The sequence below is a fragment of the Pollicipes pollicipes genome, unplaced genomic scaffold (assembly GCF_011947565.3).
Source record: "Pollicipes pollicipes isolate AB1234 unplaced genomic scaffold, Ppol_2.1 Scaffold_4219;HRSCAF=4965_pilon_pilon_pilon, whole genome shotgun sequence".
NCBI classification, from domain to species: domain Eukaryota; kingdom Metazoa; phylum Arthropoda; class Thecostraca; order Pollicipedomorpha; family Pollicipedidae; genus Pollicipes; species Pollicipes pollicipes.
In genome coordinates, this window is record NW_023596448.1 from 30,588,693 (window position 1) to 30,601,296 (window position 12,604).

General features: G+C 50.0%; 1 protein-coding gene across 2 annotated transcripts in view; it reads left to right on the forward strand.

The window, feature by feature from the left end:
• Nucleotides 1-10,241: 10,241 nt before the first annotated feature.
• Nucleotides 10,242-12,604, forward strand: part of Nmdar2 (glutamate ionotropic receptor NMDA type subunit 2) — a 131,735-nt gene continuing 129,372 nt past the window's right edge. For both annotated transcript variants that reach the window (XM_037218163.1, XM_037218166.1), the window contains exon 1: nucleotides 10,242-10,307. The gene's annotated coding sequence lies outside the window, so the exon portion shown is untranslated. The remainder of the gene's footprint in view (nucleotides 10,308-12,604) is intronic.

The window sequence follows — 12,604 nt, forward strand, 5'->3', positions numbered from 1 at the left end:
CTCTTTTTAACATATTTGTACCACACTGTGTCTGAAGGGCAGCACACACAGCGTATTTCAAGCCAACACCCTGTACTGCCTCTTCATCAAGAGACCACACAAACGTCTAACGCCTGACCAACGGGGCATGTATTGCGATCACGGTATTCAATAAACCTTTTGATTTCGATGTTGCGCGCGGCGGCAGTCTGACGGAACATCGCAATTGTTATTATTGAACGTGAAATGATCGCATGCTAAAAGAGCATGCCTCAATATGTACCGTAAGTGTTTCGTGGAATGTACAGCAGCGGCTGTTTACGTACATATATGTGTACTTGCAAAGAATGCTACGGCCCCGCGGGGCCTGCGGGCTGGGCCAGTTCCGGCCAGCCGCGGTTGTTGGAAAAGACCAAGCTGGTTCAAATCATGTCAGGCAAGGGCAAGGGCAAGGGCAAACATGAGATTTCGCTTCCACTTGTTGCTTTGCAAGGATGTTTAATGCAAACTTCTATTCGCCAAAGCTGCTTAGATTTTCTTTAAAGGTTTATCCATGTGTTATATGTTGCGTAAATTTGGCTAGTAGGAGGGAAGGGTGGCCCGCCTGGCCCCTTTGAATCCACCCGGAATGCCAGGTAAGGTCCACGGTGACGTTGTGCGCGGTACGGCATTTTATTTTTTTTTTTGGTCGCGCACACTTGTTCTGCCCCTTGTATCGGTTTGCTTAAACCCTTGGCGAGTAAGAAACACTTGCTCTGCACTCCACGAAGATTAAAGGTATATCTTGAGGTATTTTCATAGCATGGTATCCTTTCACATTCAACAGCAGCCATTGCAATTTTATGCCAGACTGACATCGCGCGCTGTATCGAAATCAAGGGGTTTATTTAGTACTATGATCGCAAAACATGTCGGTGGGTCCGGCGGTACACCCGGTTTTGTAGTCTCTTTATGAAATGTGGTACAGGGTGTTGGCTCGGAATACACATTGTGTAGTGCCCTTCAAGACACAGTGTGGTACAAATATATCAGTAGAGGTGCTCGGCTTGCACCCTATTGGTTCACGACAAGACACAATAATCGTTACGTTTTGTAAGCAAACGTATTTGTATTTGACCATCCGTAATCCTATACGTGCATAACCATACGCAATCCTTGGGTGGCATATCAAGTGGAAACGACACAGATCTTAGTATCGCGTGGATTTCACTCATCTATATGCCAATAGCATTCAAAGAAAACAACAATAAAACCTTAAAACAAAAAAATAACGTGTGTAACCGCTATGCACCTGCCGACCCGTGGGCCCCAAGAGAAATATTGTCCGATACAATCTGCTGCGTAAGAGCTAATCAGTGTGCCCGGACGGGCCTATACCACGTCATCTCGAGGAGAGCACATGCATCCCAACGAACCCTACCAACTGGGTGCAGACGCGTGAGGAAATACTCATTTACGCTCTACTGTTGCCAGCGGCAAAGACCCATCAACCGTCCTGCCATCTATACCAAAAGTTGCCGTCGCCAGCGCCATCTTTAGCCGCCGAGCAGCGTGAGTACGCAGCGGCGCGTCAGCAGATCTTGACCACCGATCGTGCAGCCGAGCGAGAGCGACACGGTCGTCGAGAAGTCGGTGATGGTCGTGAAGGACGTGACCACATTGTCCACAGTGATGAACCGGGTGGCGTAGAGGAAGATCCTGTGGGCGCGACACCAGGTGAGAACCTGCACCGCCCAACACGGCGATGCACATTAACTGTGTAAATGAGACCGGCCTTCGCTCAGTCTCGCGCCATGAACATTCCCGTGGCCTTTATCACCACTCGGGGGGGGGGGGGGGAACTTGAGTCCGCATGGCCGGTTGCACTCCACGAACCCCCATATTGCGAACAAATTAAGCAGGATGTGTTCAGAAACAGCGACGGAACACACCAGTTCCAGTCCTGATCATCACACGGTCTTGTGGGCGATAGCGCTACGAGCCTTTACGCAATGATATGGACAACGAGATCACCGAAAATGACGAAGCCACTGCCAATCATCAGCTTCTCTTGTTCTCACTCAGCTGTGTGTTTTCCCATCGCTCCGTCGCTGCTGTGCCTGGTGTCGCACTGTGCCTCATCACTTATCAAGCGTGGTGGCACACTGTTCGTCACACTTGCCCAGCCTTGTGCCAAACCGTCCATCCGTCACTTCTCACCCAGCCTTGCGTCACATTGTCCGCCACTCCTCGCCCAGTCTCGTGACAAAATGACCGTCACTGCATGTCCAGTCCTGCGTCACACCATCATTCACTCCATATCCAGCCTCGATTCAACTTACCCGTCCATCAACCCTCACCTAGTCTTGTGTCCAACTATTCGTCATTGCGCACCCAGTCTTGCGCCACGTTTTCCCTCATGTCTCACCTAGCCTTGCGCCTTCCACTCCCACCAGCCTCACCAAGCAGCCTGGTGTTACCCCGTCTCTAGGTCCCATCCCTTACTTAGCCTCGGGTCAGTTTCTCGTCCCTCAGCCCTTACTTGGCCTCGGGTCAGTTCCCCGTCCCTCAGACCTTACTTGGCCTCGGGTCAGTTCCCCATCCCTCAGACCTTACTTGGCCTCGGGTCGGTTCCCGCTCCTCAGCCCTTACTTGGCCTCGGGTCAGTTCCCCGTCCCTCAGACCTTACTTGGCCTCAGATCAGTCCCCCGTTCCTCAGCCCCTATTTGGTCTCGGGTTAGTTCCCCGTCCCTCAGATCTTGCTTGGCCGCGGGTCGGTTTCCGTCCCTCAGCCCTTACTTGGCCTCGGGTCAGTTCCTCGTCCCTCAGATCTTACTTGGCCTCGGGTCAGTTCCCCGTCCCTCAGCCCTTACTTGGCCTGGGATCAGTCCCCCATCCCTCAGTCCTTACTTTGTCCTGGGTCAGTCCCCCATCCCTCAGTCCTCATTTGGCCTCGGACCAGTTCCCCATCCCTCGGTGATTACTTGGCCTCAGCTCAGTTCCCCGTCCCTCAGCCCTTACTTGGCTTCGGGTCAGTTCCTCGTCCCTCAGATCTTACTTGGCCCCGGGTCAGTTCCCCGTCCCTCATCCCTTACTTGGCCTCGGGTCAGTTCCCGTCCCTCAGCCCTTACTTGGCCTCGGGTCAGTTCCCGTCCCTCAGCCCTTACTTGGCCTCGGGTCAGTTCCCCATCCCTCAGTGCTTACTTGGCCTCAGCTCAGTTCCCCGTCCCTCAACCGTTACTTGGCCTCGGATCAGTTCCCCGTCCCTCAGCCCTTACTTGGTCTCGGGTCAGTCCCCCATCCCTCAGTCCTCACTTGGCCTCGGATCAGTTCCCCATCCCTCAGTGCTTACTTGGCCTCGACTCAGTTCCCCGTCCCTCAGCCCTTACGTGGTCTCGGGTCAGTTCCCGTCCCTCAGCCATTACCTGGCCTCGGATCAGTTCCCCGTCCCTCAGCCCTTACTTGGTCTCGGATCAGTTCCCCATCCCTCAGCTCTTACTTGGCCCGGTGGTCCGTTTGCCGGCCCAGCTCAGCTGCGTTGTCTGGGGCGTCCTCCGACTCCACCATCGAGCTGTGCAGCATAGTCATGCCGCCCCTGACGAACCATCGCACGGGTTAGTCTGGACACGATTCGTAAAACGAACTCCCAGGACGTGGAAGGCAACTGAAGCTGGCTGCGAATGGGACAAATTGGAACAGAGATACAGACAAATACGACTGGCTTTCAAATGTTTGGTGTTTCGGGCGTTCAATCTAGTTTCGCCGCTTTGCTCAAATGAAGTTGCATTTCGATTTAGCAGCTTTAATTACATTTCTGTAACTGCCTTATGAATGAAGGTAATTACCAAAGTTTGCCTTACATCACAACACGATGTGCTCTTGCATACAACTGGGACCTTTATTTGTTTCGGTGATTTTGTGGCCGACGATTACGCCGAGATAGGCGGCGGAAATCTGTGAAACTTAACAACTTTTGCGCCATAATGGCGTCAAATGGGACGCCCAGCTTTGTTCAGTTATTGAATGACTGCACGGGGCGGGGACGCGATCCAAATGCGCAAGTTTGCGACTTGGATGGAACACGTTTAGCAAGGTAAATTACTTGCATGCTCTAAACCAACAGTCTAATTTTCATCACTTTTAGGCAAATTGTTTTCTTACAGCGGTAACTGATCACAGGTAACTGAACAGCGGTAACGTCATTCAGCAAATGCCTCCGAGTTCAGAAATATTGAAGGTCGATGATTGTCCACATGATAACTTCTAACTGAAGTCGAAAAACCCCATTGCTGTATCAGATGAATTCCGATGTTCCTATATTTCTACAGTGACTCTAGGACCGTGTGTGATTTTTGAACTCCATCACTTATATGAGCCATCATCATGAGGAAATCTTGGCCCTTAACTAGCTTGGGCCACACAAAATGGGTGTCCTTTGAGTTTGGACACGTTTATTTTCTGTTACCTTTAATGAGGAGTCAATGACAAGAGAACGAGTCATTTCCGTTTCCCTCTCTCTCCCTCTCTCTTTCTCTCTCTCCTGCCCATCCCTCTCCCCTTCCTCATTCTCCCTTTCCCTCGCCCTTCTCTTTCCCTCTGTCTTCCCCTCTTCCCTCGCTCCCTACCCTCCCCATTTCCCAAACTCACCCAAACTCATACCCTAACACTTGAAGCTCCCAAACCCACCCCACTGCCTCCCATTCCCTCTTTCTTCGGCGATCCGCATTAGATGGTACCGTCACATAGCACCGGACCTGCCCCCCCCCCCTCGCTCACTCGGTCAGCGTGTCGACCTCGAGCGGGCCCACTGGCTGAGCGGCGCGCCGCCGTCGCCTGCCCATGCAGGCCGTGGCCGGCAGGCTGTTCACCAGACAGCTGACCGGCACCGTGGTCGACACGGTCGAGATGGTCAGCACGGTCGTCGTCGAGGTGATGATGTTGCCGATGAGCCGCTCCTGGCGCACCAGACCTGCGACGGTGAGGTAGGGCTCGGTCACAGCGCACCTCAGGAGGACGGAATGGAGGGCGCGAGCGCACCACATGGCAGCGCAGACGTCAACACTTTGCCTCGATCGTAACAAGCGCCATTCCAGAGTGTGCCGTGCAAAGTTTATGTATTATGCATCAAGCATCCCTCACATTGCCTTCTGTGCTAGTGCCTCCTCCAAGTTGTTTACAATTAACAGCTGAACTTTGGCCCGGTAATGCGGCTGGATGCTACTCCCGAGCGGTATTTCTGAAACCACGACAAAATGACAGACGGCAGAGCCAGTAAATTTAGCGTCGACTTTGAATGGTGCATTGTGAGTGCTTTCCAAGAGAAGTCTTAGCCCATATCATGTCACTGACCTAGGATGCCGCCTTTGAAGGGTTGCAGAACCATTTTTACTTGAGTTGCCAGATTCCGCTGATCATCAGCAATAAAAGGTACCCGCTGAGCACAAAGTCAGCGATCTATTAAAAACTTTGATCGATCTTGCATCGGCTCCAGACGATCTTTCGTGCCTGATTTGGCTCAAAATACGACTTCTTACCTATGTTCGGGTGAGGAAAGTCGCTTTTCACCAGAAGTCATTGCGGGGATTGTTTTTGCTGTGCGTCAGCAAGCATTAAGATCGACATAACGGCTTCTGCCTGAAAGATTCCTGTAAACCCTAAGGAGTTGACCAGCAACCTTACACGTAGTCCTGTTTTGATGCTTGCAAAGGTGGAGCTGAAAAGAAGCGGCGTTTCGAGGCATAAACATATATATTTGAGCCAAATGCACAAAAATCGTTTACTGAACCAATTTCAATGTTCTTTGCACTAATTGTCCTAGAACAGCAAGCATGCTGTGTGAGCTAGAATCGATATATGGCCAAACAAGTCATCGAAAGTTATGTCCTATCACCATTTCTCTTACAAGTTATTATATCGTTTGACCTTGAAAAGCCCCTGGACCCAGCAATGCACTTGTGGAATACCATTGTGTCTCGATGTAGTGCCTAGTGGTTCAGTTCATCACCAATGAAAAGTAAGAACGACATTTGCGGCAAGCATGGTTCTGCGAACCGTCAGAGATGGCGAGGCGCGGCTGAGTGACCGGACATAAGCCCGAACCATCGGTTTGCAAGATATACGGAATAAGTACGTGACCAGCGATATAAATTTCACGGCGCTGCCTTTTGTCGTCGGAGTGTGTGGCTTCGGTAATATTGCTAGAGGAGTGGGGAAACCCATTATCTTCAATTCCAGCGTGTTTTCTTTTTCTACGTGACACTGCAGCGCACAATCTCCCGCACACACTCCCAATATTGCTATGACGACGGTCATCCCATCCTACTTGACAGACTATACTTTCTTCATAGAAACACGTATATTTCAATACGTGTAAGGCTCTATGGTCTCTCAAAACGATTGCTTGTGTGGTGAACCCCCAGCCAAATCACCACCAAGTCATTATGGTTTGGGAACCGTTATCACCTCTCCGCCGCAGCCGACTGCCGAACTAGTGGAAGCTGTATACAAACTCTCTCTCCCTCTCTCTCTCTTTCTTTCTCTCTCTCTCTCTCTCTCTCTCTCTCTCTCTCTCTCTCTCTCTCTCTCTCTCTCTCTCTCTCTCTCTCTCTCTCTCTCTCTCTCTCTCTCTCTCTCTCTCTCTCTCTCTCCTCTCTCTCTCTCTCTCTCTCTCCTCTCTCTCTCTCTCCCTCTCTCTCTCTCCTCTCTCTCTCTCTCTCTCTCTCTCTCTCTCTCTCTCTCTCTCTCCTCTCTCTCTCTCTCTCTCTCTCTCTCTCTCTCTCTCTCTGTGGTGTGTGCGTGTGTGTGTGTGTGTGTGTGTGTGTGTGTGTGTGTGTGTGTGTGTGTGCATTAGTATGTTTCGACAGGTTATGTTCTCTTATACATACTCTATTAGAGAGAATGGCATTTTGTGCGTTTTGATAAGTCCTGGTTGTCTTTTTATCTCTCTAACGCTGCTTTTCACATCGGCTGGTGAATTAAAAAGTAGCTGGCCAATATTATTATATGTGATATTGTGCATACAATATATATATATATATATATATATATATATATATACATATATATGTATATATGATAACATATATAAGATATATGAAATATTGTGGCATCTTCTAATATACTCTTAGTTTAATGTTTCGAACACATGCGATATCTATTCTCTTCATCTCATGTCGGCAATTGTCATATTAAAAATCAGGACACGAAACGCAAGTATACAAACAATACAGATTTTCTCACCGAACTATACTCACCACCATTTTGGTCCGACGAAATTAGACCATTCCCTAACTGTACAAAGGCATCAATAACATTACACACTGTAACCTACACAATTAACACACAAAATCACAACACTTCATGTCGAAGACCTGATCCCCACGTGGTTTTACCAGCGTCGTGTTTTTTTTTGTCTGCGTGATTTATTGGAGACGTTGTTCCAAAGAGACAATTCCAAAAATTGATGCCTTTGTTCAGCACTGATAAATAAAGAAATATTTCAAACTGATGAAATCAAATCAAACTGAATAAAAAAGGTATGCATGAGTAAAACTCTCAGAATGTTTTCTTGTGTCGTTGTGTTGTTTTCTTGTGTCGTTTGGAGATGTTAAAAATTTCATCGTTCTGTGTGAGCTTTTGGCGTGTGAAACGAGTACTGTGGCCGCGTTGCATGTGGTCTCTTGGTGTCCTCACGTGAAACGCGCTGTGAGCCATTGGATACAAATGTTGTTTTACCGATGTAGAACGCGGAAAGAAGCCTGCAATGTTTCTTTGGGGCCAGAACATTGGTGTACTACATCGGTGCGCTTCAACCTCTCTTGTCGTGGTTGGGTTGTTTTCCATAAAGAGATTTCTAGTCTTGAAATTTTTGCAAGGTATCTGTAATCCAAGCTTATTCCCTTCCACCCCTGTTACAAGTTAGGCACTAATATTTCCAATACCTTTCCGTAGATTTTGTACGCTGAATTCATATGGTAACGGTAGCAGATATTGTGGACGGAATGGTTTGTTTGATTTTGACGAAGGTGGTTCAAGTGATTATCAAGCAAGTTATATATTTGTTTGCCCTTTTCACCATTTGTGTACCAGTTCTTCACTAATATTTGTATGACATGATTGAGTTCAGCGCGTAAAACCCCATCGTTTGAACGCATGCGCAATGCCTTATGAACAACGTTGTTTCTATATCTTACCGGACGTTCACTGCGGGCATTCTTCGTGACTCCGTCACGAAGACTTCCGATATGCGGTTGTAGCGAAACGCTCCCCCCGGGCCTCTACCATAACTTCCGCGAAGGGAAGTGTGCTGTCCTGGCTTCCCTCAAACGTGAAGTGGAGGACTAACTTGCTCTCAAATGCCGCAATGAGACGAAGCAAATGACCTAGCCCGTTTACATCAACCACGTCATCAATATACCTGCAGTATGTCGGGGTGGAGGGACGTAGGGTCACCGACGGGGACGTAGGGTCACATTTTCAACATAAGTGGAGGGGTTTAGCCATATTTAACCCCCTCCTCCCTCTTCAGCAACTTCAACCTCTCTTCAGTTCTCCACCATCATCCCCGAGAAGCTATCAAGGGCAGATTTCCCTGATGCACCGTTTTGTTGCCCGTGTGTCAAACTATACGTACCGAGAAAGATGGGGTGGTATGGGTTCTCCCCCAGGGCTGCTGTTTGCCAATTTTTATCTTGGCACGCTACATTTACATGACATTGACATGAGGCACGGCACGTTAGGCACGTTCCACATCGGCCTAAAGTCGTTCCAGTGCTGTAATCTTTAAAACCTTGAAGGTGGGCCAAAAATAAGTCAGCATATTACATTGATTTTGGCGCATTGCCTGTCAGCGACTATAGAGCCATTCGCTATCTGCTTGTGTCACTATACAGCGGATTTCTTTGGCTGCCTGCTAGAAAAACGATTCATCTTAGCAATCCACGAATGCCCCCACCAGCATGAGAGCTTCATGACATAAAACTGGTAATAAAAGGTCGTCGATACACTTCATGACTTCATAACTTTGTTATGCTTCTTGACGTCAACTGTTAATAAAAAATCTTCAAAACACATGCCGTGCGAATGTCGGTCAGGGCAGAACCAACGATGACCTTTTAAATTACGGATGTCATACTGGGTCACGCACTTTCCATGTGGTCACCACCAAGCCGTGACCACCACATGGACAAGCCGCGACCCCACCTCAAAGACCGCGACAACCACCCAGCACTCACCGTCATCATCGTCACCGTCACCAGCGGCCAGCGCGAGCCAGCTGACCGCGGCCAGCGCAGACCACAGCAGAGAGAGCCGCATCGCGTCGGCGGCAACTGATGTCTCCGCCGCACGTCTGGGCAGGGTCAGCGCGTCGCAGCGCCGGGGCAGCGGAGCGGCTGACCTGTGGCCGCAGCTTATATCTCCTCGCGGTGGCCTTTTTGCTGGGCTGTCGATGCATGCTGCATCTGTCCCGTGGTCATGTTTGTATTCGGAGAGGCGCGCTGCCGGCGGTGGCGCTGTGGGACGTGACCTGGCGCTGGTCTGGCCCCTCGAGGTCAGTGACCTCGCTGCGGCCGTCGGTCACAGGACAGGGTGAGGGGTGCAGCGTGTCGTTGAACGACACTGTGGACTAACGTTTCTGACGCAAATTGCGAGAAATGAGGCAACAAGGGTTTCATTTCATGTAATTTCTCCACATGGTGTTCTTTTGCGCGCACACTTTGAATACCTTCATGTGTTTGAGAAGACGTTTCGGAACAAAACAGTAAAAAGAAGAATTTGGTCCTATTTCACTATACAGGGTAGGTCACATAAATTGTGAGATATTTGATTGGGATAAGTAAGATATTTTGTGACCATATAAGATATTTCAGGTAATAATGAAATAAAATAGTGAAATGCAAGAACTTGTCTGGCGGATGAAATGCCCGCTTCTTGTTCTGATAACTGACATTAAATGGTGATATCCAGGTTGGAAGAATGTCTGAACAGTTAGCAATCACTGATCGCCGAAAGCAATTTCACGCTCTGGTTGCTGCAATCGCTAAGAAGCTTTAAGCCAACGGCAATAAGGCCAAGCAGACACCGAGAATTTCTCTTCGAGTTTTTCCCCGCCAGCAGCGCGCGCCTGGTGCCGATCATTGGCCCACAGCACAGAGGGCGATGCCGCCGACTGTTGCGTGCGGCACGCCACCGACGCACGTGTCGTCGACGCCGGCGGAGAGCGCACCGTCGCTGCGTCGGTACCGACGAGGCGAGACGCTGGACGTCAGTTGGCTCCGTCGCCACCGACGGCACCGGCGGCTCCCGTAGCCGGACCCGGGGAGCGTGACGGTGCCCTCTGAAGGACCCAGGTGAGGGTGACGGTGCCTACTGAAGGACCCAGGTGAAGGTGACGGTGCTCTCTGAAGGACCCAGGTGAGGGTGACGGTACCCGCTGAAGGACCCAGGTGAGGGTGACGGTGCCCTCTGAAGGACCCAGGTGAGCGTGACGGTGCCCGCCGAAAGACCCAAATGAGCGTGACGGTGCCCGGAAAGAACCCAGGTGAGGGTGACGGTGCCCGGGGACAAACCCAGGCGACAGCAGGAGTACCGTTGCTCCAGGGACCCGGGGGAGGGTGGCGGTGTCTTGCTCAGGAACTCAGGTATAGTGGCCGGGACAGCGTGATGTTAGCTACCGTGCGGTCTGCAGCCATACTGAGGCAAGGCTACCTTTTGCGTTATGCACGTCTAAATGACACCTCTCCTCACAATCCAGTATTTTTTTCACCGGCAAAATAAGTAGCAGAAGCAATGCTGGTGTCTCAGTGCATCATATTTATTTGAAGATATATTTTTTACGGTAAAATTTGAGTGCTTTCTAAACGGCCGTGTTTTGATTCCCCATGACTGCACGAATTTCTGTATTGAATTTTTAACACTAAAAAATTGTTAGTTATTTTACGCTGGTAACAATGTGAAACCGTGCGAAAAAGCTGAATCATAACATACATTTATGTATAAATATATTTCCTTATCGTCACTTCGTCAGTGGGTGTTGACCAAATAACGACCACGAAGTGTGTGTAGCTATGCAACAAATCCACTTCACAAGCTTGGGAATAAGTCTTCTTTACTTATACGCTTTTGACCATACACGGCTCATAGCACTTCCAATTGCTATTTCAACGCTCAGCAGTGCACTAAACTGCACTCAGTCCAAATTTTAAACAGCACCATCCAATACTATTCGAGGCCTACCCATGATCAGCTGTGGTGTATGATTTCCCTAGCTTCAGCGCTTTAGATGACCGTCGGATATTTTACCGACGCATATTCGACTAACATTTATGTGTGCGTCTGTCTCACAAGCTGCCAAACCCACGTGACACCACAAGCCGTTGCTGTGTTAATGGGGTGATGTGTATAATTTTAGAGCACTGTAACTTGTTGTGGTTCATCCAGTGTTCCGCCCTCATCCCGGGAGGAGCCTGGGGCACCGCGGTTACGTAAAATCATCCCAGAATCCTCGAGGGGCTGCTCTGTCATTTCAGACAGCGGCCCGCGGGAGATGACGGAACAAATTAGTCTGGAGCGAACAGACCTCAGGGTTGCGGGCGCTTTCAAAGAAAAGTCAAAAGTCAAAGGTTCCAAAGCCAAGTCAAATACAGTTGGAGCAGCACGCGGGCAAAGATCGCAGGACACCCCATTCCGGCGGACACCTAGCCTGCGTCAAATATCCGGCACGTCACGGAAACGACAGACCAGCTGCTGCTGGGAGGGAGGGGGCAAGGGGGACGGGCGAACAAGCCTGCACGGCTCGCGCCCAGGCCGGCTGCCCCATCCTCGGCCGCAGGCATGAGCTGGCCCATTGTAACGGTCGGTGCACAGGTGGCCGCGGAGCGGTCTGCGGCGGCCGCCCCCCCCCCCCCCCCGCCGGCAAATGCTACAGGTGAGTGATCACGCCCATCCAGCCTTCCCTCGCAGCCGACCGCCCTCCCCCTTGCCCCTCCCCTCCCGGCACGGTCCGATAGCGACAAGCACGTTAGCAGCAGGCGTGCACGAGACAAACGGAAAACGAACGGTTATGTTATGCGGAAATCTTTGTAGTGCAAACAATATACGGGGCAGGGTTGTTTAAGTTTTCTTTAAGTGGTGCATCGTATACAGTGATCAGGATCAGTGTGCGATTATCAGGATCAATGAGAGATGACTTTAGATCAATGAGGAAGGATCTTAGATCAAGGGCAGTAATCTTAGATCAATGAGCGATGATTTTAGATGAATAGGCAAGGACCTATCGATGAGCAGTGATCTTAGGTCACGTACACACCAGATGAGGATCGATGAACAATGACCTTAGATTATGTACAATGCGCAATAAGGTCAGAAAGTACTTTTCCAAACAACCTTTTGAGCTGACTACTTCCCACCGACATCTACGGTGTGGAATAACACTATGACAGCGGGACGAGGCTGGCCATTGCAAAGCTTTCGGCGATCGGAAGGTATCGTGCTTGCTTGAAGGGCAGGACAGACCAGAAAAACATGTGAAAGAAAACTCCAAGGAAGGAGTGTTCCGCACTGCATGGTCAGTAGCCACATAGCGAGGAATAAGATCGGAAAGAATGAGTCTGGGTGAGATGCGAAGCAGGAGAGTGAGAATGTGAGC